General features: G+C 43.4%; 1 protein-coding gene across 1 annotated transcript in view; it reads right to left on the bottom strand.

Moving 5' to 3' along the window:
- The window catches only part of LOC126344305 (uncharacterized), a 125110-nt gene extending 99110 nt beyond the window's left edge, over nucleotides 1-26000 (bottom strand). Inside the window, exon 1 of the mRNA XM_050002009.1 lies at nucleotides 25714-26000. The gene's annotated coding sequence lies outside the window, so the exon portion shown is untranslated. The remainder of the gene's footprint in view (nucleotides 1-25713) is intronic.
- Nucleotides 26001-26504: the final 504 nt, after the last annotated feature.

Raw genomic sequence — 26504 nt, 5'->3', positions numbered from 1 at the left:
ATGTGTGTGCTGCCTTAGGTTAGTTAGGTTTAAGTAGTTCTAAGTTCTAGGGAACTGAAGACCTAAAAAGTTGAGTCCCATAGTGCTCAGATCCATTTGAACTATTTTTTAAAAGAAATTGTTTACATATTGCTCTTTGCGATCTAGCCCGGAGACACCTGTGGAAAATATCCTCTGGAAATTCCAGACAAACTAAAACTGTGTATCGGCATAACACTCGAACCTGTGACACTTAAAGAACTACGTTCCATTTACATTTTGACACACAATTCAGTCCACTGGTAAAGGTCGTTCAGTGGAGTCTTGTGTGTAGGTGGTTCTGAGCACTATGGGACTTAACATTTATGGTCATCAGTTCCCTAGAACTTAGAACTACTTAAACCTGAGTAACCTAAGGACATCACACAACACCCAGTCATCACGAGGCAGAGAAAATCCATGACCCCGTCGGGAATCGAACCCGGGAACCCGGGCGTGGGAAGCGAGAACGCTACCGCACGACCACGAGCTGAGGACTCTTGTGTGTAGAGCGGAAGTTTCATTCGACTAGTTTTGATCGGTTTGTTTCAAAATTCTATTGTATTCTGCTTTCAACCGTTGTAAGTTTCTTATCTGTAAACTGTGCCACATTTCTGGCTATGTACCTTCGTGACAGTCACAGCGCTAAAGCATTCCACCGTTTATCGCACATATTAAAACATGTACTCTATCGAGAAACGGTAGGATAGGGAGAGCGAAGAAATTTGATATTATTGTTTTCACTCTTACAGATACTTTTCGTTGAACTTTCAAAAGTTATTTACAAAAAGTTATTGGGTATTTCATAATGGTGCGGTTCTCATCTTTCATACCTAGTGTAAACTTCTTTTTTTTTTTTTTTTTTTTTTTTATTCAATGGTAAGTTCCTGTTGGACCAAACTACGGAGGTCACCGGTCCCTAGGCTTACATACTACTTAATCTAACTTAAACTAACTTACTGTAAGGACAACACACACACAGCCATACCCGAGGGGAGACTCGAACCTGCCGGCCGCGGTGGTCGTGCGGTTCTGGCGCTGCAGTCCGGAACCGCTGGACTGCTAGGGTCGCAGGTTCGAATCCTGCCTCGGGCATGGGTGTGTGTGATGTCCTTGGGTTAGTTAGGTTTCAGTAGTTCTAAGTTCTAGGGGACTTATGACCTAAGATGTTGAGTCCCATAGTGCTCAGAGCCACTTGAACCATTTTTTAGACTCGAACCTCCTACGGGAGCAGCCGCGCGAACCGTGGCAATGCTCCCGAGACCACGCGGCAAAAACTCGCGGCATTTATTTATTTCACGGCTTGTTTTCTGACACATAGACCTACTGATAATTAATAACACGACCATTCAGCAAAATCTAATCTATTGAACCTGTTGCTTCGTTACGCTGCGTTACCTGACACAGCCGTATTCGTTTTACCCTGTCATCATTCTCACGGATGTTACGATACCTGTGCACGACATCCGTACGAAAATTACCGTACGCTCCAGGTAGGCAGCATTTTTGTGGTATCCACCGGGAGCAACGTGACGCCAGCGTAGTCACCTGCTGCCTTACCCTCCCATCACACACACACACACACACACACACACACACACACACACATTGAATCCCCCCCCTCCCCCCCCCCCCACACACACACCACCACCACCACCGTTCCCACACCCCTCTTGGCAGGGTGCGTACGTCACAGGAGAGTGCACATAACGGGACTTGCCGTCCCTGGTTCCTTTTTTGTTTTTTGGAATCGGAGCCCGCGCGTCCTTCCCTGGGGGAATGGCTGGGGTGTCGAGTGTGGGATGAGGGGAGACCGGTTCTGGTGCGGTGTGTGTCTCCGGGACGGAAGCGGCCGGCAGCTGACACACTGACTCGCTTCCATTCCCCTGGCAGCTCCTCCGCAAGGTGCCGCGGCGGCAGCAGCAGCAGCAGCACTTGGGGCCGGCAACTTGCGTCAGACCTCTGGGCAGCCACCAAGGCCGCGCTGTGTATAAACATTGGCCCTGCGCTTGGCAGTGACCGCGCGCAAACCTCAAGTCACGGCCGAAGCACTGCGCCATCCGGCCAAACCGGCCACGGTCGAAAAATTGCTTTCCGTCACTCCCCAGATGCTCCCCTGCTGCTTCTCCACAAAAATACTCTCTGCTAATCACTAAGCAGTGTCATTCATGTGACCATCGTTCTTAATGTTTTCAGTGGTTTTCCCATCATAAATCAGTGTGGTAAAGTTTTGAGCTGACATTTCTTTGCATCGACTGCATGAAATCCCTCATTCGTCTGGTGCCCACAGTGTCTGCACTTAAGATTCAGAGAAAATAATAAAACTGAAAAGTGTACCAACATTTATTCGAACACGAAAAAAAAGCACAGACTTAAATTGTATTGGCATATGAAAAGAAAGTAATGAACCAGATTAACTAGACATGTTGTGGAATTCAATGGAAATGTCAATGAAGCTTGAACTGCAACGACAAAATGGGTAGGTGCAGTAAAAGGAGACCTGATGAAAAGCAAGAATAACACAACTTGATCTACCAGACTTTTTTTGCAGAAAATTCGAAAACGGATTTTTGGCGTGCCAGAAAAATCCAAGAATGCTGAACGACATTGTACCACGAGCAGGAAATAGCACATTCTGAAAGAATGAAAGTAATATTAATATAAGGAGAAGCTAAAACAAAACTCCTGAATTCCCGCTTGTTGTGCTTAGTGTGGTCTCGATGGGCTGGAAAGTGAATAATAACGTAAAGTAATTTAAAATCCGTATTTATATTACAGAAAAAGCCAGCAGAACATAAACCTGTAGTGCAGCAAACTAGCACGAAATTATCCCAAAAAACCTGAGTGCTTAATGTATGAATTCCTGAGTTACGTGTAAGCATACAACACTTTCAGATATAAACGTGAATCAGACAAAAATGCTACCACTGACGATGTTTTAAATCAATAAGACGAAACGTGTACAGTAAAATAATCCTCATTTTTAATAGTCACGAAGCCGGTTTTTAAATACCTTTAATAATTGTTTGAGAACTTAAAAAAATTGAACTACGCAGTGCCAACTACCCAATGTCCTATACTACACCTATGGCGTTATTCGAGGACAGTACGGAAGACCAAGGTGGTCTACACACTTTTCCCAGACCATATCTTCTCCTTCTGGTGTCCTCTAAGTTGCCCTCATAAGACTAAGATCGCTCTGTTTCAGTTGCCCATGAACAATGAAATATGTTGTCACCTTATAGTCTGCAAGTGGAGTCGTGTGAAAGAGGAACTGAAAAATGTAACACCATTCCAGCAATGCTTGTTCGTGTATTTTGTTCGTAAAGTGTATCCTGTGTCTCGTTATTGATCTTTAGTGTGCCCAAAGACAGCAAGTTTTCGTTGTCGTCTACTTATAGCGATTATTCTTGTTGAGAGTTGCTACACGAAGAAATACGTAGCAAGGTGCTCCCGTCCACAACTCTCCAATCACGCAAAAACCGTTGCGTTATGTGACTCATTACGAATTTAACGGTATCCGTAATTCATAGAACCGAAATTCAAATTTTGTGTGAGTTGTTGTTCAATATTCATTTGAAACCGAGATGCAGCAATAGTGTATGGTGTCAAAGATAAACTATTAATGGGAACAACTGCTACCATAAACTTTATTGCACGACATTATAGTGACAGGCATTTTAGTGGAATAGATAGAAGACGGCGCTATCCTTACCGCAAACAGATAGAAATGGCGCAGTGCTTAGCACACGTAACTCGCATTCGGGAGAACGGCAGTTCAACCTCAGGTCCGGCCATCTTGATTTTTTCGTGATTTCCTTAAATGGCTTCAGGCAAATGCAGGGATGGTTCCTTTGAAGAGCGCCGCCTACTTCCTTCCCCCTCTTTCTCTCGTCTGATGGGACCGATGACCTCGCTGTTAGGTCCCCTTCTCCCCAACCAACCATAGCGTTTTTCAGTTTTATTTCAATCTTTGATAACAGCTTTTAGCAGGAACGAAGAGTTTATGTTAAAAACGAACATTTACAGTTTACCGTAAATGACCTCTAATATGTACTATATCAGTATTCGGTTGGAAAAATCTCGAAAAATCACGAAACCTTGAAACTGAATTCTCGAATATAACAGCTAATAACTTTTTATTAGTACGGTTGGGAAGTAATTAAAATACGGGACTCGGTTTGAGACGGCGTATGTTACAATCCCCATCAGACCATACTGATGCAGCTTTATGTGCTTATAGTAAACTTACTCACAGGAGGCTCGGTTTCAAAAACCTATAGCAATTACTCTCATCTTCGCTATATTTAGGTACCGTAGTTCTCAGTCTTTCGACCTCTTTGGGTTGTTCTCCTCTCGACCTCGACTTTTTCAATGACTGCTTTCTCATTTTTATTGTAATGGAACTTCGCTGTGTAGTGACTGTAAAAGTATATCTGGTTTCATAAACATACAACCAACTCGTCACTTTCTGAAGCCGCATTTATCTTATAGGGATGCGGGTGCTGATAACATGACACTTTCCATTATGTTACGCTAGCATGATTACTTTTCTAATGTTCTAAACTTCATGCTCAATCCAGAAGAAAACAAATAATAAGAATAAGGAAAAGGAGAAGAAAGACACAAGTGAATGTCTCAATGCTGCTCAAGTATAATTTCAATGTTCAAAATATTCAAATGTGTGTGAAATCTTATGGGACTTAACTGCTAAGGTCATCAGTCCCTAAGCTTACACACTACTTAACCACTTCACATAATTATCCTAAGGATAAACAAACACACCCATGCCCGAAGGAGGACTCGAATCTCCGCACAGTCCATGACTGCATCGTCGTAGACCGCTCGGCTAATCCCGCGCGTCTATAATTTCAATCGTGGGTGCAGTGCAGTCAATGTAAGGAAAATCTACACATTATAGCCGTGTAAAGTACAGCGTGTAATCATTCCATGTTAGCATTTCCTAACAGTAAAGGGAATATTTAGGAGAGATGACCCCTGAATTCGTTCCTCTATCAATCCACTTCGCTTGGGCAATAACATTTTTTTCCTCCAACAAACACTTGAATTATGAATTATGAGTCGCGTCACCAACTCACCAAACTCCATTTTACCACCTTGTTGCTTCGGCGCAAGTGGAAAATGGGCCTCCTCAAATAAACTGCTCGTATTATTGTTATTTATTGGCTGGAAAATCTTTATTTTATCATTCTATATCTGAATTTTTTTTTTGGAATATGGTCCTTCAGCGGCTGTCATCAAAAAATTATCAATACGCAGATATTTTCATATGGTAGTTACTTTAGCAACACTGACAGCCGAACGCAGCCAATATAGTTAACGCTTTCGTCTCACCATGAGCAGGGATGTCCCAGTGTTCAGGCTTAACCCGATGTGACAGCGCTGGAATCTGTGAGCTATGCTCAGGAACATCAGTTAGGCTAAAGCCAGTATTCTGAACGGTGCATTCTTTGCGCAAGAGGAAGCAACGGCACGGCGAGGCAGCTGCTAATTCCGGAAGCAGCTGCGCCCTCCTCCAAGCCGCTCCAACGTAACGGTACCCACCGCAAAATGGAACTCAAGGTGCTTAGCAAAACCGAACAGCTGACCATTGAGATCTTACTGTCTCAAACGTCCATTTCGAACAGGTGAAGCTCCTGCGGGGGAGTGTTGAACTGTCTTTAGCTTACGTTTGTCCACTCATGTTCTAGAGTCGTCACCAGTGCCGCAAGTTAAGGTGGGAATGATAAGTGGTTAAAGCGACTGCTGTTTCGAAAGCGGTTGTAATGATCGAAGAGGCACCCGTTCAATATTAAGCAGTGGTCGGTGAAAATGCTATGGTTTTATGGAATGATAGTTTCACGGAGCTTGTAAATGTTTAGGGGAATCCAAATACAGTTCTTTTCACAGGAAGGAAGAAAGTGTTGGCGAAAAGAAAAAGCAGCTGTTAAGGGCCATTCCACGACACAGGTTTCTTAGAACCAGACGAAATTTTCTTGTGTTATCAGCCAAATGGCAGAGCTGCTTAAACCATCTACAGGCGAAGTCAGGGAGCAGGTACTCGCTAAAACTTCTCTTCAAGACGATGCTGCCACACGGCTGATAACACGAAAAGATTAGACAATTCATTGATAAATCATGCATGCTCTCGTCCCTAGAACTTAATACTTTTCTGCTCATAGCGAGATTAAGCAGCAACTTCTGCATAAAACTGTCCTCCCTTCCGGAGGTAAATATCGAGTCTACAGACTGGAAGCGATGTAAATGCAGTATTTCGATTCTACGCATCGGCTAATAAGAAAGTCCGTAGTCTTCTTCTGCTTGACTGCGGCATTATTGTTAGAAAATTAAAAACGGTGCCGGCCGGAATGGCCGAGCGGTTCTAGGCGCTACAGTCTGGAACCGCGCGACCGCTACGATCGCAGGTTCTAATCCTGCCTGGGGCATGGATGTGTGTGATGTCCTTAGGTTAGTTAGGTTTAAGTAGTTCTAAGTTCTAGGGGACTGATTACCTCAGAAGTTAAGTCCAATAGTGCTCAGAGCCATTTGAATCATTTTTGCAAAACGGTACAACCCGATGTGCTGAACGAGGATCCTCTTTAAATGACGACGAATGTAAGATAATTTTCATTAACACGAGAAAGAACTGGACGGCATCCGAGTGCAACTATAGTAGCAAATGATTGGGTTCAAAATAATGGTTCAAATGGCTCTGAGCACTATGGAACTTAACATCTGAGGTCATCAGTCCCCTAGACTTAGAACTACTGAAACCTAACTAACCTAAGGACATCACACACATCCATGCCCGAAGCAGGATTCGAACCTGCGACCCTAGCAGTCGCGCGTTTCCGGAATGAAGCGCCTACAACCTCTCGGCCACCGCAGCCAGCAACGATTGGGTTCTTCTTCTCGTAAATATACATTAAGTAATACTACGAAGCGACATAAAATGGAACGAACACGGGAAATCTATTGTAGGGATAACGAATGCAATACAGTATTTCGTACAGCCAATCCCATTGAAGTTCACTGGACATCTCCATTACATAGTAACGGATCAACTTCCCATAATCTCCTCTCTTCCTATTGTAGGCCAGTTCTTAAATCGTTGAAATGGCTCTGAGCACTGAGGTCATCAGTCGCCTAGAACTTAGAACTAATTAAAACTAACTAACCTAAGGATATCACACACATCCATGCCCGAGGCAGGATTTAAACCTACGACCGTAACGGTCGATCGGCACCAGACTGTAGCGCCCAGAACCGCACGGCCATTCCGGCCGGTAGGCCAATTGCCATTGATAAAATTTCTTCGTACCGTCTACCACTACGTCAAACATCACAACACCGGCGCGCGTTGCCGACGTCGTCACTCACCGACGCAGGCTACTTCTGTGGAGAGATGGTGGAAGCAACGACATAGGCTACGTTCCTTTTATCTGCTACGCTAAAGCAAACCACACCTTTACATGTTAATGTGTAAATCGAATATACGGTTGTTCAAACTGCAGCAACTATTAGAAAGCCAGTGTGGGGCGGAGGGGTATTGGAATTTCAAAGCGGCCGCTGCTGGCCAGCGGGAAAGTCGGCGGCAGGTTTCCGGCGCTGTCGCTCTGGATCACGTACACGTGCCACTTCCGGCTCCCCGTACAAGGTTTTCTCTCCCGGAACGCCGCCGTCTGGCGCTGCCTGAACATTCCTGGGCGATATCGCCGGCTGCAGACCACCCCTCTCCCTCCCTCCTCACACCCAGTGTTGAAAGTGGCACTGTTTTCGGTCAATACTGCGCGTGCCAGGCCTATATGTGAGGCGTAAATCCAGGTTTCTAACAAGTGAATGTTGCTGCCCGGTATCGTAGAAGCGTGTTGTGGAGCCCTGAACGTTGACTTCCTCGATGGTAAGCACAGGATCCATTATACATACAGGAGATGTACAGAAATGTAGAAACAGCACGAACACAACACACTGCCGCGCCTATAAGGTGTAGAAATACCGTTGGCATAAGCGACAGCTTCAAGTCGTCTCGGAGTGGATAAATACAGGTCCTTCATGGTTTCAAAGCAGATCTTTTACCATTCTTACTGAAAGATCAGGAAACAATGATGGAGGTGGATAGCGACCACACATCCTTCTCTCCAAAGCATACCACAAAGACTCAGTAATACAGGCATCTGGTGACAGTGCGACCAGGGGAGATGCGACAATTAATACTCGAGCTCAAAAAACAGGTCCTGGGCGATGCGACTAATGTGAACAGGAGCCCTGTCATCCTGGAACAAAGCATCACCAGTGGGAAACAAACACTGTACCATGCGATGGATATAGTCGAAATAGCTACCACTAGCCTTGGCGGTAATGCGACCTTGTTCAAAATAATGTTCAAATGTGTGTGAAATCTTATGGGACGTAACTGCTAAGGTCATCAGTCCCTAAGCTTACACACTACGTAACCTAAATTATCCTAAGGACAAACACAGACACCCATGCCCGAGGGAGGACTCGAACCTCCGCCGGGACCAGCCGCACAGTCCATGGCTGCAGCGCCTTAGACCGAATGCGACCCTGCAGAGTAACCTTGTGGCCCACGTATTATCACGACATGGCTGCCCAAATCATCACTGAATCTCCCACTATGTGTCATTCTTGGGAGGTAAACTTGGCCAGAAGATGGAAATAGTGTGAAACAACACTTATCCGACCAAATTACTTTCTACCATTGCGCCGAAGTCCAGGTTTTATGGCTTCGGCACCGCGTTATCCTGTTGCGAGAATTTGTGTCACTGTAAGTGGTTAAGGAATTCCACCTCTCCCGGCAATTCCTTGCCTCTGGAGCTCCCTTCGCTTTGTGCTGATGTTGACAGGGTTCGCAAGTGGCTCTTCTGATTCTTAGTTCAGTTCCAAGTATTATATATACTTTTTGAGCCTTCAAAGCTCCCTGGAAAATGTTATGAGCACCTGACTGACAAATGTTGCTCCATTACGATTTGTGACCTAACAAAGCTGACACTCTATGGTCGCTGCTCACAACTGAAGGGCGTCGTTTATACGCCAGGACTAAAATCAGTCTCGGAAACTTCTTCAGTTGACCCTGTAGAAAGCGAGGGATTGTGTAAAATAGGTATACTGCACACGTCAAGCATGTCAACCACTTTACTGTACATATACATAAACAAATGCATTTGCTCAAACACTAAGCTTTCATGGGTTCTTTTGGCATACGATATATTGTCTCAGAATTAAATGAAAAATAGTTCCAATCCACCATTTCTGACCACCGTTTTCAGGAGGTCTCCTTGGTTGTAAAGCAAATACTAAAACTGGAAAGTCTCTCCAAAATATTCCCAACTGGGTCTGCCTCTTTCACATTTAAAGCTCATCTGCGATTTAGCTGAAACATTCCTGACGCTAGAGTCACTCATTACACGAACAGCCTACTCTCCCTATGAAATGAAAAGTATGTAAAGAAAGAGGGATTGCACTTAGTTTGATTAAAGATTCATGCATCTTAATATCTACACAGCTCTTGAATCGCGAACCATGCATGGTGAGTTAATAAAACATGTGATTAAATCATCCTTTGTTATAGACATAACGGATAGCAATTACTGAGCAAAAAAATGTATCAGCTTTGCGCTTTTAAAAGTCATGGCCCTTTTTTCCCTTCTCATTTGTAATTTCCGTCACTGATTGATAGAGTTCTTGGTTTTCCTCTTGAGGGATAATGAATCAAATTCTATCCAACTGGCGCTTTAAACCGTCGAAATCTTCCACTGCCCTGCCGTCTCCAGACACTTCTTCGGCCTCATGGACTGGAGTGGTGTCTCAAGTGATGACTCCCGCTTCGAAATGAGCCCCGACGACCAACGGAGACAAGTCTGTCGACGCTCCGGACAGCGGTGGGCTACCCACTCTATTGTCGGAACCCGACAGCCTGGAGTGATGGTCACGGGTGCCATTTCTTTTTAAACCAGAACCACTTTGGTTGTCATTCACAGCAAATTACAGCACGGCGGTACATCGACGATGCTCTACCCCGTTCTTTGTTCTTCATGGCAAGTAACCTGAGCTTACATTTCTGCAAGGTAACGCCCTCCTGCATACGGCGAGAGCTCCTACTGCTTGTCTTCGTGCATGCCGAACCCTACCTTCGCTAGCAAGGGGGCCAGATCTCACCCTAATTTAAAACGTTTTGGACACTACGGGCAGGCCGCTCCAATCAGCACGGGATTTTGACAATTTGAACGCGCCAATTGGATAAACTTGCTACGAAATCTCTCTCGAGAACATCCAACAACTCTATCAATCAATGCCAAACAGAATAACTGCTTGCATAAGAGCCAGAGATGGATCAACGAGTTATTGACTTGCTCAGTTAGTGAAGCTCTCTCTTTTGAATAAACCATCCATTTTTTTCTGAGTCCGTAATCATTCGTTTGTGTGTACATGTACATTGTAACCACCGATTTCCGTCCCATTCAGATAAATCGTTCGTGGGCAGTAACTGCATACAGTATGGGTGCCGAATGCTATATATATATTGGGTGATCAAAAAGTCAGTTTAAATTTGAAAACTGAATAAATCACGGAATAATGTAGATAGACAGGTACACATCGACACACATTCTTGGAATGACATGGGGTCTTACTAGAACAAAAAAAAAAAAAAAAAAAAAAAAAAAACCTTCAAAAAATGTCCGATAGATGGCGCTTTATATGATCAGAATATCAATAATTAGAGTAACAAAGTAAGACAAAGGAAAAATGATGTTCTTTACAGGAAATCCTCAATATGTCCACCATCATTCCTCAACAATAGCTGTAGTCGAGGAATACTGTTGTGAACAGCACTGTAAAGCATGTCCGGAGTTGTGGTGGGGTATTGGCGTCGGATGTTGTCTTTCAGCATCCCTAGAGATGTCGGTCGATCACGATACACTTGCGACTTCAGATAACCCCAAAGCCAATAATCACACGGACTGAGGTCTTGGGACCTGGGAGGCCAAGCATGGCGAAGGCGGCTAAGCACGCGATCATCACCAAACGACGCGCGCAAGAGATCTTTCACGCGCCATCTGTGGGACATTTTGTGAACTTTTTTTTGTTCTAATAAAACCTCATGTCATTTCAAGCATGTGTGTCAATTTTTACCTTTCAATCTACATTATTCCGTGGTTTATTAAATTTTCAAATTTATACTGACTTTTTGATCACCCTGTATATTCCCGTTTGCATCCAAACTGCCTCTTGCATGGTATCCATTACAAGTATTATCTGGCCACCAGAGATCCGTCCACGGATACTGCAGGAAGAGAAAGCCATTGCCGGTGTCTTAAGTCTCGTTATTTGTCAAACGGCAGGTGGCTTTCACTGTGGTTGGTCGGTGTCTGGCGGGGAGATACCGGATGGAGGCGCAGGCCGCGGGCCTCAGACAGTAGGCCGGTGACATACAAGGCAGGCGCGCGCGGAGAAAGCACTGCGATGGCACGGACGCTCCGGCGCGAGGCGGTGAGGGGCGCCGAGGCGCGGGGGCCGCCGGTCTGTCCTTGACACGGCTCACCCCAGCCTGCGCGCTGCTCTCGACGCGTCTGTCGACGCTCCAACTCCCTCTGCCGGGAACGATAGATATTCTTCGCAGCCGCGCTAGCAGCCAGGTTTGTCTCTTCACCATTCGAAGCCAACTGCTATTACTCCAGAATCGTGGTGTAACTACACGAGTGGACGGAGCACTCCGACGGAGACGGACAAAACTTGTAGAATCTCCGAAAGTTACAGTAAACTGTTAATCGTTGTCAAGTCGAGCGCCCTTCTTCAAGTCTGAGTGGAGCGAACCTGCAGGGATCAAATATGTTAAAGCAGGAAGACTTCAGCGAGCGCCTGAGCGCTTCGAGGCAACCATAAATCGTCGGTTACTGGACCAATACACGGGGGCTGCGAGGAAACGGTCAGTACAATTTGAGAGTAGCTGAGTAACAGAAACTCTGTTACATTCCCGGTACAGGATGAAACAAAAATTTCGAACTTGAGAAAACAATTGTCAATCGATAATTTCTAACATGCCAACATGCGGGCATTACGCAAGATTCTTAACTATCCACGAATCAGTATCTTCCAATTTGTTGTGTTATACCATATCTATACAAGGGTGAGGTTGGAGAGAAGATAATGCTTTGAAGAGTGACAGCATTAGTGATCCCGAACAAAAAAGTCCTATGAACATATGATCTGTACTTAACAGTTTCCAAGAAAATTAATGAAAACAATGAGGTGATAGTAATTGAATTATTTCCTCACAAAAGATGTCCAAAAAATCCTCCTTCAACTGCAGGGCATTTCGCAGTTCTTGTAAGCAGCTGCTGTGTTAATGATCTGAGCCTATTTGTACGATCCTGTATCACAGCACACGCATGTAAAATACAAGTGAGAAGTTCCCCCTTGTGTCCACGCTGCAAGTGCAAATCTCACTCTTAAGTCAACCCACAAACAGTAATCAACGGAGCACCGTGGCCAAGAAATGACTCCACGGCGACCGATCCAACGTCTAGGACACGTGTCAGTGTGGTACTGTATGAAGAGAGCGATGAACTGACAACACCACACAGCTTAATGTCGCTTTGGTTGCATTAACATATGAGTTGTGGTGAAGAAGGATGTACGGCTGATCCCCATGACTTTCAAAGGACTGTATGTCATATTCGGTTAAGAAAATGGAATTTGTTCGATTGACGTTTTTTGTTCAGAATCACTAATAATATCATTTCTCGAAGACTGTACCTTTCTTTATGACTACCCCTGCGTGTGTGGTTCGACATTTCACTGCCGGATTACCATCACAAAGATCCGGTGTTAGTTCGCGTCCATCCAAGGAGTTTTCCCTTGTCTCGTATTATGTCTTTCATCTCTGGCAATGATTTTTTACGTGATAAACGTCATGTCGAACCGTCGTTCGCAGTCCACATTATACGAAAGTTCTTCTTATAAATAAAGGAAGAAAGATTGAAGTTTAACATCCCGTCGACAGCAAGATAATTAGAGACTGCAAACAAGTTCGGATTAGGGATGGATGAGGAAGGAAATCTGCCGTATCCTATTCAAAGAATCCATCGTGGCATCTGCCTTAAGCGAGTCCAAAGTACCAACTATTGTATGATCTCACTCGGTAGCTCTCCCTAAAATTGACAATTCCAAGTCGGAGGAAGGCATTGGCAAACCACCTTCAATAGGAACGTGCCTACTAAAGCTCTGTGGTGTTCAGGTCAACCTTCGAGTTAATGACTGTTTTACTATTTTGCTCCTGCTTACGACGTTCCAAATAGGGAACGCTAGATTAGAGGCAGATACAAACTGTTTGTACATCTTTGTTGTACTTCAAAAACTGGTCCTAGCTGACATACGTGCAATTCGGTAGGTAACATCACAAGTATAACAGGTCGAAGTTGATTCACCGAAATGAACTAAGTGCCCTGATACACATTACAGAAAGTTTTTATGAGTTTCTATTCATGGCAGTTAAGAATATCAGCTGAGTACACAAATATCTCTACTAGTCATACAAATTGTTTCCACTACGCCCTTAGGAGATTTACAGCTTCATCACTGACGCATTTATTTAAAATTGACATGAAAATGTACTTAAAAAATGGACACCCACTTCGTGGTAATTTTATTCATTTATTTTTTAAGAAGGGAAAAAAAGCGTAGCCTTTAACGTTTCGTTGACGACAAGTTCCAACTGGGCAAAGGTGTGACGTGAAATTGGCCGTGTCCTTCTAGGATGAAACATCCCATTGTTCACTTTAAACGAGTTACGCGAATCACGTAAATCCTGAATTTATGTCGGTTTGGTGATTAGACCGGATCCACCACAGTGTGACAACTGTTTCTTAACCACTGCGGAAAGTTCGCTGTGCCAAATTTACAGTAATCCTCCTCGTATTTAAGGCATACTTCTACAGAAGGAGTAGTGGAGAGGAAAATAACTACTTACAGTTGTTTGAATGCCCTACAGACGTTTGAGTTCTTCAGTAGATAATATTCAGGAAGTTAGAACCATCGTACTGTGGACAGTTTTAAGCATTAGAATCTATAGCCGGATGTAGGGTGTCTGCTGTATGCTAGAAACAAAACAGAAGTTTATATCACTCTACTCTCCGTTTCTTCCTGGTATCAAGTTGGGCGGCATTCCACAACAGACGGAATTGTAGAGGCGTCAAACAAGCGCAGAAGTGCTCGTCTTATAGCAGATGCCGTTTGCCCTGCCTCCTGATCTGCCTTCACAAATCCTCTAAAAAGACGCGTCTGGGGATTTTGGCTGCACGGCACAAATGTTCGTCTTTGCAAAATCATTCCTCTGAGGAGTGAAACAACTTCTGCCTCTACTTGCAGTTCATATAGGCCTTTGACTGCCCTATGAAATAGCGCACGAAACTATGATCGCCGCCACAATAGGAATTATTTTTCTGGGCACTTCATGATCTGCTAGACACATACCACTGATATCTCATCCCACCTTTTATCATTTTAGTGTAATTCGTTAAGCAGTACGAAACACCTTCATATTGCTTTATTCTTTGTCGTTTTCAGGATACTCTGCTGTTTGCAAACTTTATTATTTTGCCACTGCTTATCACTTCGTAACGCATAAAATAAAACTACAGGTAACTTCCAATGGCTGTCCGTGCTAGTTCTTCAAAACATAGAAGTAAATTTTGCGGAATCAATTCGCGCCGTTCAAATAAAATAATTTTGGATAAAAACTAAATAAGAGCTGACGTCCGACTGAGTCGCAACTGTCTTCTTCGACCACCAGGACCACCGTTTTAACTTGATCGGACGATCGGTTCATACTTAGTTTTGTAGTACAACGAGGAGTTGTACACAAAATTATTTTAATAAAATTGAAATCTCCTACGAAATCTTCGCACTTCCATCAGTTCAAATTACTGTTGGCATGAGGTATCCGTTTCAGAGATAGGTACAAAAATCATAAACTGCTAGCAGACGAATAGAAGAAAATTAAGAATTTACAGTTTTGGCTAAGCTACCAAGTAGAGCGCTACTCCTGCTACTGAAACTTGCATTCAATTATTTTTATCAATAGTACAATGACAAACAAGCGCCGGAGAAAGGATTTTTTGGGTCCTTTTGTAGCATACATATCAAGTGTTGGACAGGCCATACTCAGAAGCTATCGAGCGTATAGGTGAGACAGCAGGACGATTGATCACTGGCTTGTTTAACTATCTAAAGCTGTGAAATATGAATTGTCAAAAGAAAACTATCTAATATTGATGCGAAGTACCGTGCGCCATGCACTCAAGAGTAACTTTCCCAATATATATGGTACCATCGGATTTAGTTACGTTAAGAAACAGTTATTCATTCCCCGAAGATCCAACTAGAATAACAACTCGCACAGAGGCAGATCAGCAATCGTCTGCTCAAGCTCCATTTGTGAATACACCACGAAAGATACCTGAATATGTCCTAAAGCGAGAAGTACTCCATAAAACGCAGTTTCTAGTGATTTCCAGAGCACATTAACAGACGTAGAAACGATCTTCGCCAAAGAAGACGAGTACTCATGTTATAAACTGTCTGTGCAGTTAGGAGAAGGGTCAGGGATTTTCTCTGCCTCGTAATGACTGGGTGTTGTGTGATGTCCTTAGGTTAGTTAGGTTTAAGTAGTTCTAAGTTCTAGGGGACTGATGACCATAGCTGTTACGTCCCATAGTGCTCAGAGTCATTTGAACCAAGCCAGTTAGCAGAAGATGCATAAATGGTCCCGTCTACAAAATGCAGAAAGACCCGGATCCAACCACGCCTGCAGATGACAGCGCTGTTTGTATGCATTCCTGATGTCTCGAAAGGCGGCATATTGCAATGGTTAAAAGAAGTTTCCTCCACCCATAATCCAAGGGCGTCTGCTCCAGTAGTGTAGCTTGACCTTGAGAGAGAGAATCTCACGGAAATGCCGTTTGCATACACTTAGCCTGTGCAAGGCGTTCGGAACGACCCCGTGACCGGGACATTATGCACAAGTGTTGACGGAATATCGAACGCGAGTCACATTACGCCCAGGCCATCTATTGTTGCCACAGCGTGCCACTTCCATTGTCTCGGGCCATGAATATTTCATTGCGTTAACTGACTGAGATTAACTACGTCGGCTAAACTTTTAAACAAGGTCAGTGGTGTAAAATGTTGTTCCTGCAGCCATTCCATTACTCCACTGATTACTGGACATACAGGGGAAATTATTTGACAGTTATGCAAATCCGTCAACCTAAAAGGAAGCTCTCAGACTGGATGGAGCATTATTAAACGGACAAGGAGATTTCTCGTTGACTCTCCACTGTGCGAAAAAAAAAATCTGCGACAAGTTAATGAGGATGTTAGGATAACAAGTGGCCCTCTCGTGTCGTGTGAAGTGTGTCTGGTATGTGAAATACTCTCATTCTATGGCTGCCGCATTGTTTTGCTGTCCGACCGCTCCGCTCCTGTGACACAGAAACGTGAAACCGTGCGAACAGCATGCCGGCTCTACGGGAACGGTGCATACCTGGAGGTGACAATGCCTTCGGTAGTGCGCTGGTGAAAACTCTATTGCCTCTCTTATGTGTGACGCACTATTACTGCGCTAATATTATCTTACCCTGAAGTGTTTATAACATTCAGATATACTATAGATACAGTTTTGCTAACGAATGTGCAACTAAAATCACTAATTACAACATTGTTGCCAGTAGTTAACAGTAATCTTGATCATATCCGAACTATTTTTTCACGGTCTTTGGTCACAGTTTTTCTTTCCGCCAAGAATATCTTCAGAAATGTAAAATAAAAACGTGCCCGCTCGCATTCGTTAGCAGGCCACGTCCGAGATTTGGAGACGCACATGGGGTAACGCTAGATGCAAACAATGGGATACACCAATTTCGTCCCGGATAGGAGGGGGGGGACAACCTCTATCTCTTACACTGATGAATTCAAATTAACATGCTGACGCCGGGGAGATACGGATTAAGGCCACGAAAAAGAAGAAAAAAGAGGAAGATGTGTAATAAAATGTGAAACTGACGAACAAATGTTAGAGCCACAGTATTGACGAAATCCAAAGAAGCCTCATTCAAAATTTAAACTTGTTAAAACAGTATTTCATCAAAATCCACGTTGTGAACAAATACTGTGAAAAGAATAATTTGCGTAATCAATAATTACATTCAATAATTTATGGAACTATCGAATGTATAACCACCCAGGCCCATATCTTAAGTTCATTTGCCAGGGCGTGGATTCAAATTGGGTGGTTTTCCTATGATTTATACTTATTTTGTATTTTTTTCGTTGGTTAATTTTATTTTTGTTGTAATAGGTTTCTGTATTCTTAGTAATGGTTTTAACTCAATCAATTTTAAAGAGATACCAAGTGTAAAATCTATAAAATATTTTAACACATTAGCATATAGAACTCATGTGTGAATCTCAAGTCACCTGTTATTTCTTTTCATAAACCTTTCGTTTCAGTATTTTTCTGTGTGCCAGGGGGTACGCAAAAGGGGAACACCAGTGAGTCGTTTTTCTCCCATGGTTAATCTAAGAGTAGTTTCGAGACGAATAAGGATTGAAAATATACATTCTGCCCTTGCAACGCTAATTTGCAGTCTAGTTAAAACGTTACAACCACATTAATACGAGTATCATGATGAACTTCAGTGTTACACATGTCTGTGACGACAAGGAGGCACCCAGGAATTTTCAGTAATCTTAGTTTTAAGTCCGTTTTATTCTTGAAAGATAAACATTTTGGAAACAGTTGTATGTAACTATAAATGATTTTATTAAGCGGATCTTTGAGAGAAAGAACAGGCCCATTATGCATTATGATTTATAACAACACCTCCCCGTTGGCTACACCGCTGTGGCCATCCCTACAAACGATCTCATACGTAGTTATGTTCCTTCCTAGCAAAGAAAGGTGCTTGTACCTAAGCGAGCTTAATATGATACGTTAGATGAATGGTAAAGTTAGATGCAGCTTCTGGTGGTTAATGGGTTGCAATTTCTCTAAAAATGAAGAAAATCGTTCTAGTTGTGCTGTTTGTGAAATTGAATTAATAGTACTAAAAGACAGTACACACAGTCTTTTAAGTCCTCAGGTACACACACAGAGAGAGAGAGAGAGGTTGAACAGTTCTACAGATAAGACGGAGGAATCAGAACCATGTCCCTATTTAATGTCTCATCCCAGTGATCTGGGAGGATATCATACAAGTAAAGAAGACATAAGCTTTTCAACTACATATTTTCGGAAGTGAAATTCTGAGCGATCGTGATCTCAGTACTGATATAAACACGGATACTGCTCGAATGATGGAACGTACATCTCTTCTGCGTTTTGTCAATTGATGTCACATTCATAAATGAAATACTCGCATTTCTCCAAATCTCTTGCAGTAATCTGGTGTTGCCTGTAGTACAATAATTTAGTATGCAGACAGGACTGCCATTTCAAATGAAACAGAGTGAGAACATATTGCATCAGACGTGATACGGCCATTAAAAAGACTCAGCCAAATAGTAATATATAAAAAAAGGGTAAGAAAAAGGACCTGCAAAATTACACATCGATAATCTTAACGCCGATTTGCTGCAGAAATCTTTACTTTATGTTGGAGTACATAATAAACTTCCTAGGGAGAGAAAATATTCTATCCACTAATGAACGGGGTTTAGAAAGAATTGCGCGTGCGAAACTCAGCTTTCCCTTTTCTCGCACCATATCTTGCGAACCATGGATGAACGGCAACAGGCAGAGTCGACATTTCTAGATTTCCGAAATGCGTTTGACACAGTGTGGCACTGCAGTCTGCTAACAAAAGCTCGAAATATGAAACACATTGCCAGATTTATGATTGGCTTGAAAACATTGTAAGTAGCTGAACCCAGTACGTTGCCCTGGACGGAGAGTGTCTATCAGAGACAAGGTTCAAATGGCTCTGAGCACTATGGGACTCAACTGCTGTGGTCATTAGTCCCCTAGAACTTAGAACTACTTAAACCTAACTAACCTAAAGACAACACACACATCCATGCCCGAGGCAGGATTCGAACCTGCGACCGTAGCAGTCGCACGGTTCCGGACTGCGCGCCTAGAACCGCGAGACCACAGAGACAAGGGTAGCAACTTGTAGTGCCCCAAGGAAGTTCTCTATACACATAAACGATCTTACGCATAGGGTGATCAATAATCTGCGACTGCTTGCTGATGGCACTGTAGTGAACGGGGAAAGTGTGGTCTTTGAGTGCCTATAGGAGGAAGCAAGATGACTTGGAAACAATTTCTATTTGGTCTAACGAATGGTAACTTTCTCTAAATATGAGGAAATGTAAGTTAATGGAGATGAGCTGAAGAAACAGTTCTCTAACGTTCGAATATAGTCTTTGTGGTGTGCGAAAACACGTGTGTGACCATTCTTGCGTACTGCTCGAGCTAGACACACACACACACACACACACACACACACACACACACACACACACACACACATGTCCGTTTCCTCATTCTCCGTAAAACAGCGTCATATTTTAAGACCACGGAAGGTGAAACAGCGGGCAGGCAGGTCCTGGGAGCGGAGCCTTTAACGGGACGCTCCCTCGATGTGTCCGGTGGTTGTCCACTCGTGTTGCGTGAAGCAAGAGTCGGCCGGATAGAGCTTCCTGTGCTCTGCCGGCCAGGACCGTTGTCTGGTAGCGCGCAGCTACCGTTCTTGAGGCCCTACAGCGACCAGTTCACCTCCGAGCGGTACAATGGCACACACTGCCTTGTTTCGGGACTCGCCCACTCAGAGCATGAAGCAACACAACTTCGCTATGTCAAGAGACATTACGTATTACAAGCAACGCTAAATCACACATCTCTTTCATACTTTTCTCACGTATTCTATCTGAAACGAACTTCACATTCTGGCGTTCAATAAATAATTGAATTTTCACGCTCCTCAGTTAAATATATTTGTCGCTTAACTATATCTACATCTCTGATCACACACACAAAAAAATCGTAATGGACTGCAGAACCTCTGTCTCCAACTGTAGTCTGCGAGTCACTTTGGGGTTGTATAGCAGAGTGTTCGTTTAGCTGTGGAAACAATTCTTGCTTATACATGTCTCTTTATGTGCTGTTATTACCATAATTTTACGTTCAATACACAGAGGGCTGAAAAAATCTGTAGATTCGGTCCTGCAAACGTTTTATGTTTTTAGTTTCATTTGATATAATTTTTTCTAACTATATTTTCCCGCAATACTTTCGAAGAAAGTATGCCAGTCGAAAGTCATCAGCAACAGCGTTAAAGAAAACATGGGACCTCCATTGTTTAGTTAAGTCCACATTGTTGCTCAGCATCATGAAGATCAAAATGGAAAGAGCTGTCTAATTTTTCGCCTTTTTCTTTCTGTGATAAAAATTATTACAGTTTGTGCCACAGAGAGAATTGAATGTTCCCAATTATGCATCAAATTCACGATCAATAATAGTTGCAGCGCTGAAGAACAACGAAGTCATAAATGTGAGTCTAAATGGGCGTAAGGCTATTGGCTTTCTGGTGCGTCATACGACTGTTTTTGGTGCAAACATCCAAAAAGCTAAGCATACATTCTGAGTGATTGTGAATCTTACTGTGTCCCTTCTGTAAATGAACGATTTTAATTGACATGAAATTCCCGTCACTGCTCAAACGAAGGGCAATTCCTGTTTTCACAGCTTGAAATTAAATTATAAATATATATAACCTCCTTTAGCGATTGCAGCAGGCCAATATAGTTTTCATTCAGTTGAGCAAGCTGACACACATTTTTACACTGGCTTTTCGGTAAGTTCCCTTCGTCTCTACTCTTGTGATATCATTCTAGTAATGTTATCACATCCATCCCAGAAAACACAGGCTGTGTAATGATAGCTACCTACGACTTAAAGCTTTGCAAATGTGAAATAAGCGATATATCTTGCCTCAGTAGTAAGTAACCTACCTGTAGTTGTGTTTCTTCTAAAACATCGTTTATTACATACTTACAAGTATCTACGACCAATATTTCATACTAATATAATTATGCTGCCCTCACTAAATACTGTATTTACACATCAAGTACTGTGAAAAACTTATATATCGAGTTTGTAAGGACGTTTAACGTCGTCCACGCATTTCAGTTACGTCCATATTACTTTTTCCTGCATCAATGGACAGTGACAAACAGCGCTGAAGTGAACGCACGGTGATGCAAATGCAGCGTCAAGTCAGTGCAAAAACTGGAATTCAGTGTGGTAGTACAAATCAAGAACCAGACATTTATAACTGTTAGCAAAAAGGTGATCACTCCTCATATGTAAAGTGCAGCGAACAACTTACAGATGAATGCTTAAAACATGAGGGGCAGATTAAATGAATAACAACGAAATCAACTACAAAAATGAAAGAAAGGTATAGGCATTTACACATCCTTCAACAGTAAGAGCATTTGTGTATCAGTGGTCCATCGTTCGAAATATAATCGTGAAAATAATGGCTGTTTTCCGTTTCATCTAATATTACCCCTGTCTTTTCAATTATTTTGATACTACAGTCCAGAAAGAAAGGTCTCATCTAATATTACCCCTGTCTTTTCAATTATTTTGATACTACAGTCCAGAAAGAAAGGTCTAGAAGCTAGCAGTTTTCTATCTCTACAATGCTTATTGCTTATTAATTTGAGCCAATCACGCGTTTATTCGCTGCTTTTCTGCACAACATAAAAAAACATGAGAATTATCTGCATTAAGTATAAATTACTGCCAAGGACCTTCCATTGACGAAACCGTACGTCCAAGTTTCCGAAACGCTCCCCTTTCGCATGCGTAATAAATTAAAAGGATCCTTTTCAATGGGTCTGTTTTTGAATATGTTTGTTTCTGTTTAGCAACGAATGTAAATTTGCGTAATGTATGACACAAGAAGCACTACTATTTGGTAAGAACTGTTCAGAAATGAGTGACCACTGCATTTTCTGTTAGTAAAAGTACATATTCCTAGTTAATCTTTGACCAAGTTTCATTAGGACGCAGGCACAGTATAAAATATAATTTCTTTTGGCGAAAATTTCTCATAAAAATTCATCTAAGCTTCCTAGCGCTACTATGCATGGAGATCACAACGACGGTATGGAAAAGATAACGTTAAATTAGAATTCTTAAGAAGTCTACTGAAATATAAATGCATATTTCTAAATTTGCACGAAAAAGAAAATTTATTAGTTTTGTTCCATTCAATCCCTCTACAGTTGGAGACTTCAACGATGGAACAGGACAGAAACTCTAAAATGAAACAAGCGTGTTCACTAATTGCTTTGACGAGTATACTGGAATTATCTCTGACATTCCTTCTGTTTACTCAGTGTCGACAGAAGCTGCGCTCTCGTTGTCTGAATAAGAGCGGTTGTGTTCCGCCACTCGGACAGATGCTTTTGCCACTGGCCACGCTGACAGCGGTCACGCAGCGTACGCCGCTACGCAGGGGAGGGCAGGTGCGCACATGTGCCACTAATACACGCGCGAGGCTCTGCCGCTGTTTCGCGTCGCCTTGACGGCTCAGCTTTCCACTAAATGGGGGTCAGGCGCGAGCCCCTCGTACTTATACTGGCCCGCTTTCTAGTCCAACCTCCTTCCCGGGCTGCCTCCGCATCACTGACAGGAGCGCCGGACCAGCGCCCGCCACACGGAACAAGGCCCTTTCTCCAGCATTCATTACTCGCCACGCGCCACTCGGCTGCTTACCGGATATTGCAGTTGACCGTACAGGAAATATTTTAACCAATATCCGTAACATGTAATTCTGATTCGACCAATGCAATTCTACTGATATATTCGGGATGGAAGATACGACTGAACAGTGCAACCCCATCCAAGAAGATATGTTTGGAGTCGAAATATACTGCTTTGGGATACATTCGTTAACTGATGTCATCCTCCAGAATTTAATAATCAATTAATTATCTTAGAGTATGTTCCGTAATAGCGTAGGGGCAACGATCTTGCAGCAGTGGATACACCAGTTCCCGTCAGATCACCGAAGATAAGCGCTGTCGGGTATGGCCGACACTTGAATAGGCGACCTACCGGACCGCCATGTGCTGTGACCATTTTTCGGGGTGCACTCAGCCTCGTGATGCCAATTGGGGAGCTACTCGATCGAATAGTAGCGGCTCCGATGAAAGTAAACCATCGTAACGACCGGGAGAGCGGTGTGCTGACCACACGCCTCTCCTATCCGCATCCTCAGCTGAGGATGATCCGGCGGTCGGATGGTCCCGATGGGCCACTTGTGGCCTGATGACGGAGTGCTTAATAGCGTAGGGTCATGCGAGATCACTTAAATTCGGAAATAGGAGTCGTGTCATGTCAACTAAATAGAATGGAAGTAAAGGAAGTAATTAAACTACTACAAGGAAATCGTTCCGCTTGAGTCTGTAGAGATTTAATAGTGACATTTAACAAGTACCGAGTGGTTATAATTAAAGTGCAGCTACTCACAGAGGACCATTGTTGACTGTAATTATAGTGTGGTAGTGAAACTTGATAGATATTCTAATAAGTTAAGATGGAACCGATTTATGCTCGGAAAAAAAATAGTTCCAAGGTGGATATATCGCTGGTGCTGTGAATGCAATAAAGACATATAGAAATGTTTTCATATGTAATGCATTAGGAACGGGATGTGGCCAGAGAAGGTCTAACAAGTAAGAAAGGCACAATGTTGACTATTGTTAATAGTTGCTTACACAAATTGTTCAATATGAGCACTGGAGGCGTTGACGAGATGCTGTAGAGCGCCAGATTTGCTTCTGGTGGCAAAAATTGGAACTAATTTTTCCCGGCGTGAATCGGTTCTACATTAACGCTTTAGCATATCTACCAGGTTTCGTTACCATGCCATAATTACAGCCCACACTAGACCTCCTTGATAGCCGTTCTTTGATTATAATCACCCGGTATGTAGAGGTGCAGTGTTTAGCGAGGGAATGGGGGAGGTGAGTTATTATGTTACGGTATTCTGAAAGAAAACATTTGAGAAGCACTGATGTAGAGCAGTGTATTTGAACTCAGTATGAAATAATGTTCACTTATCTGCTGCAATATTGACTGACATCAGAAGTAGCTTCGAGAAGTGCACTTTCAAATTCAAATGTTTAATATCGTACGATGCAAAATGCAATATATGTAACATCCGGCTACCATGATACATTATTGAATATAACAAATTAACTAACTAGAGGTTACACTCGTGATGAATAAGATGGTTGTCGTGCTTGCATGTCTCCCGAAAAATAAATGAACAAAATTATGCATATTCAAAATTTTGATTTGCAGGCTGTTATTTCAGAGCAGTATGAATTTTAATTTTTACACTGCCTGTAGATAAACATGTAAAATTAACGTAACTACAGTTTTCATTCGTGCTGTTCCTACTTTATAAAGCGTGTCTGAGCAGAGAAGATCAATATTCAGGGATGTGACAGGAACAACCATCAAGCAAAAAAGCTTATTAACCATGGGCTCTAAAATGTATACCTTAAGAGCTATGAGCATTCATTCGACTTCCCTATTGTGAAAAATATCTCTTCTACCAAATAAATGCTCATAGTTCTTAAGGTATGCATTTTAGAACGCATGTTTATTAGACTTTTCTGCTTCGACTTGGCGTTCTTGTCATGTATCTGGAAACTGACTATTGCTTCTTGCAGCATTTCTGTCTCAGAGCGGGGTGTTTATTGTGACAGAATGTCCCAAACTCGTCGCGAAAACTTGCAGAAAAATGATAAGACTTATCAGCCTACCAAGCAAACCCAATATTGCACGGAAATGCCCAGCTGTCGCTGCAGCAAAAATACTGTGAAAAATTTGAAGCAAGACATTTCCCACTCCTATGTTAGAACGTCAATTCCTTTGTTATTTTGACTGAGGTATAACACCGTACCCGAACGGTGATAAAGACGAGTGTACCCTCCTGGTAACAATGAATTCGATATCACAGTAGCATGTCTGTTGAAAGCTTATTGTAATGCCCCACATCAGTCGAGCAAAGGTAGGTTAATCGTGTGTTAAAAGCAAACGTCTTCACAGTTTCTTTCAGTTCACACCTCCCTTACCTAAAGAACGTTACTGAGGAAAAACCCAAAAGAAGGAATCACATGTCGCTCTGTGCCTCAAGTCACCAGCAACCAGGTAATTGTAAATACTTATTGTCCCTATTCGAAATGGGATACAGTAACGAATGTAAGAGTCTTCCTCGATCCTCTGACATTAACACCATTTCAGTTTGATAAGTGTTCTTCGGACACGTGAAACTGACGTTCGGTTTCGCCCCAGATCTCGAATATCATCCTCATGACTAGATCCACAAATGCAGCTGAATGTGATTCTGTGAGTCTCCGCGTCATTGGAAAAGGGTTTCTAAACACGAACATCGAAGCGCAAGAATCGGCACTGTGAATAACGTACACACGTCGATTGACGGGCCAGATTCAGTCCCTTCGAAGCACCTTAGGATGCACGACGCACAAAATAACACAAATGCTGTCCTGGTGGAGGAACACACAGTCCGCAACGGAGGAATCACTCGTGCCGGTATGGAGAAACACTTGGCAAGTCGCGCGGTAATTTACCTTCGTCGGTCGTAAAGCCAAAGGCGTCGGCGATGGCAGTCGGGAAGCACCTCCAAAGTCTCCGGTCGGCGGCGGACGGAGCTCGAGGGTCAGTTGAGGTCCGTAGTCGGCGGTCGTCACGCACACACTGACGGCTGCGCCTGGAGGCTACACTAGGGCTGCCGGTCTCGCTGCCACCACTGCTCCAGTACGAGTGCGAGAGCGCCCCACTCGGTGTGTCGTCGGCTGGCTTACTGACTGACTGGCTTCTTCAGAGAGAGCAGCCGCTTCTCGAAATGAGCGCGCCTCCCTCCGGCAGCGCGCCTTTATACCGCAATCCGGCGCCGCGCGCGCGCAAGCCCCACGCACGCGCACACACCTTCCCTTTCCTTCCCTCGCTATTGTCCCCCTCGCTCTCGCCCACCAGCCGGCCAACGCGGAGACGCGCCGAAAACTTTCTATTTTTCCGGCGCGGCGGATACGTGCCGGCCCAAGTCCGTAGAGACTGTGTGTGTGCGTGATCCGTGCGGTATGTGGGTTAGCGCGCTCGGTGGCGCAAGCCGTTCGTGGGTGGCCGGGAGCGGCCACTGCCAAGCCAAGGACGGCGTCCACCCTTCGCAAGGACTCAGTGGGGGTCGCGATCGATGTACTTCAAACATCCGTGCAGACTGAAGCGCGGATTTAAGAGGGGGAAGAATCGTGGGAGTCGTGATTCAACGCCCCACCCCCAAACACAAGACTTACAAGAAGGAATTATATTTTTGTGCCTATCAATTTTTGTTATTTTGTGCGTCGTGCATCGTAAGGTGCTT

Source organism: Schistocerca gregaria, chromosome 1, assembly GCF_023897955.1.
Source record: "Schistocerca gregaria isolate iqSchGreg1 chromosome 1, iqSchGreg1.2, whole genome shotgun sequence".
Lineage (NCBI taxonomy): Eukaryota > Metazoa > Arthropoda > Insecta > Orthoptera > Acrididae > Schistocerca > Schistocerca gregaria.
This window is presented reverse-complemented; position numbering and strand designations above follow the sequence as displayed.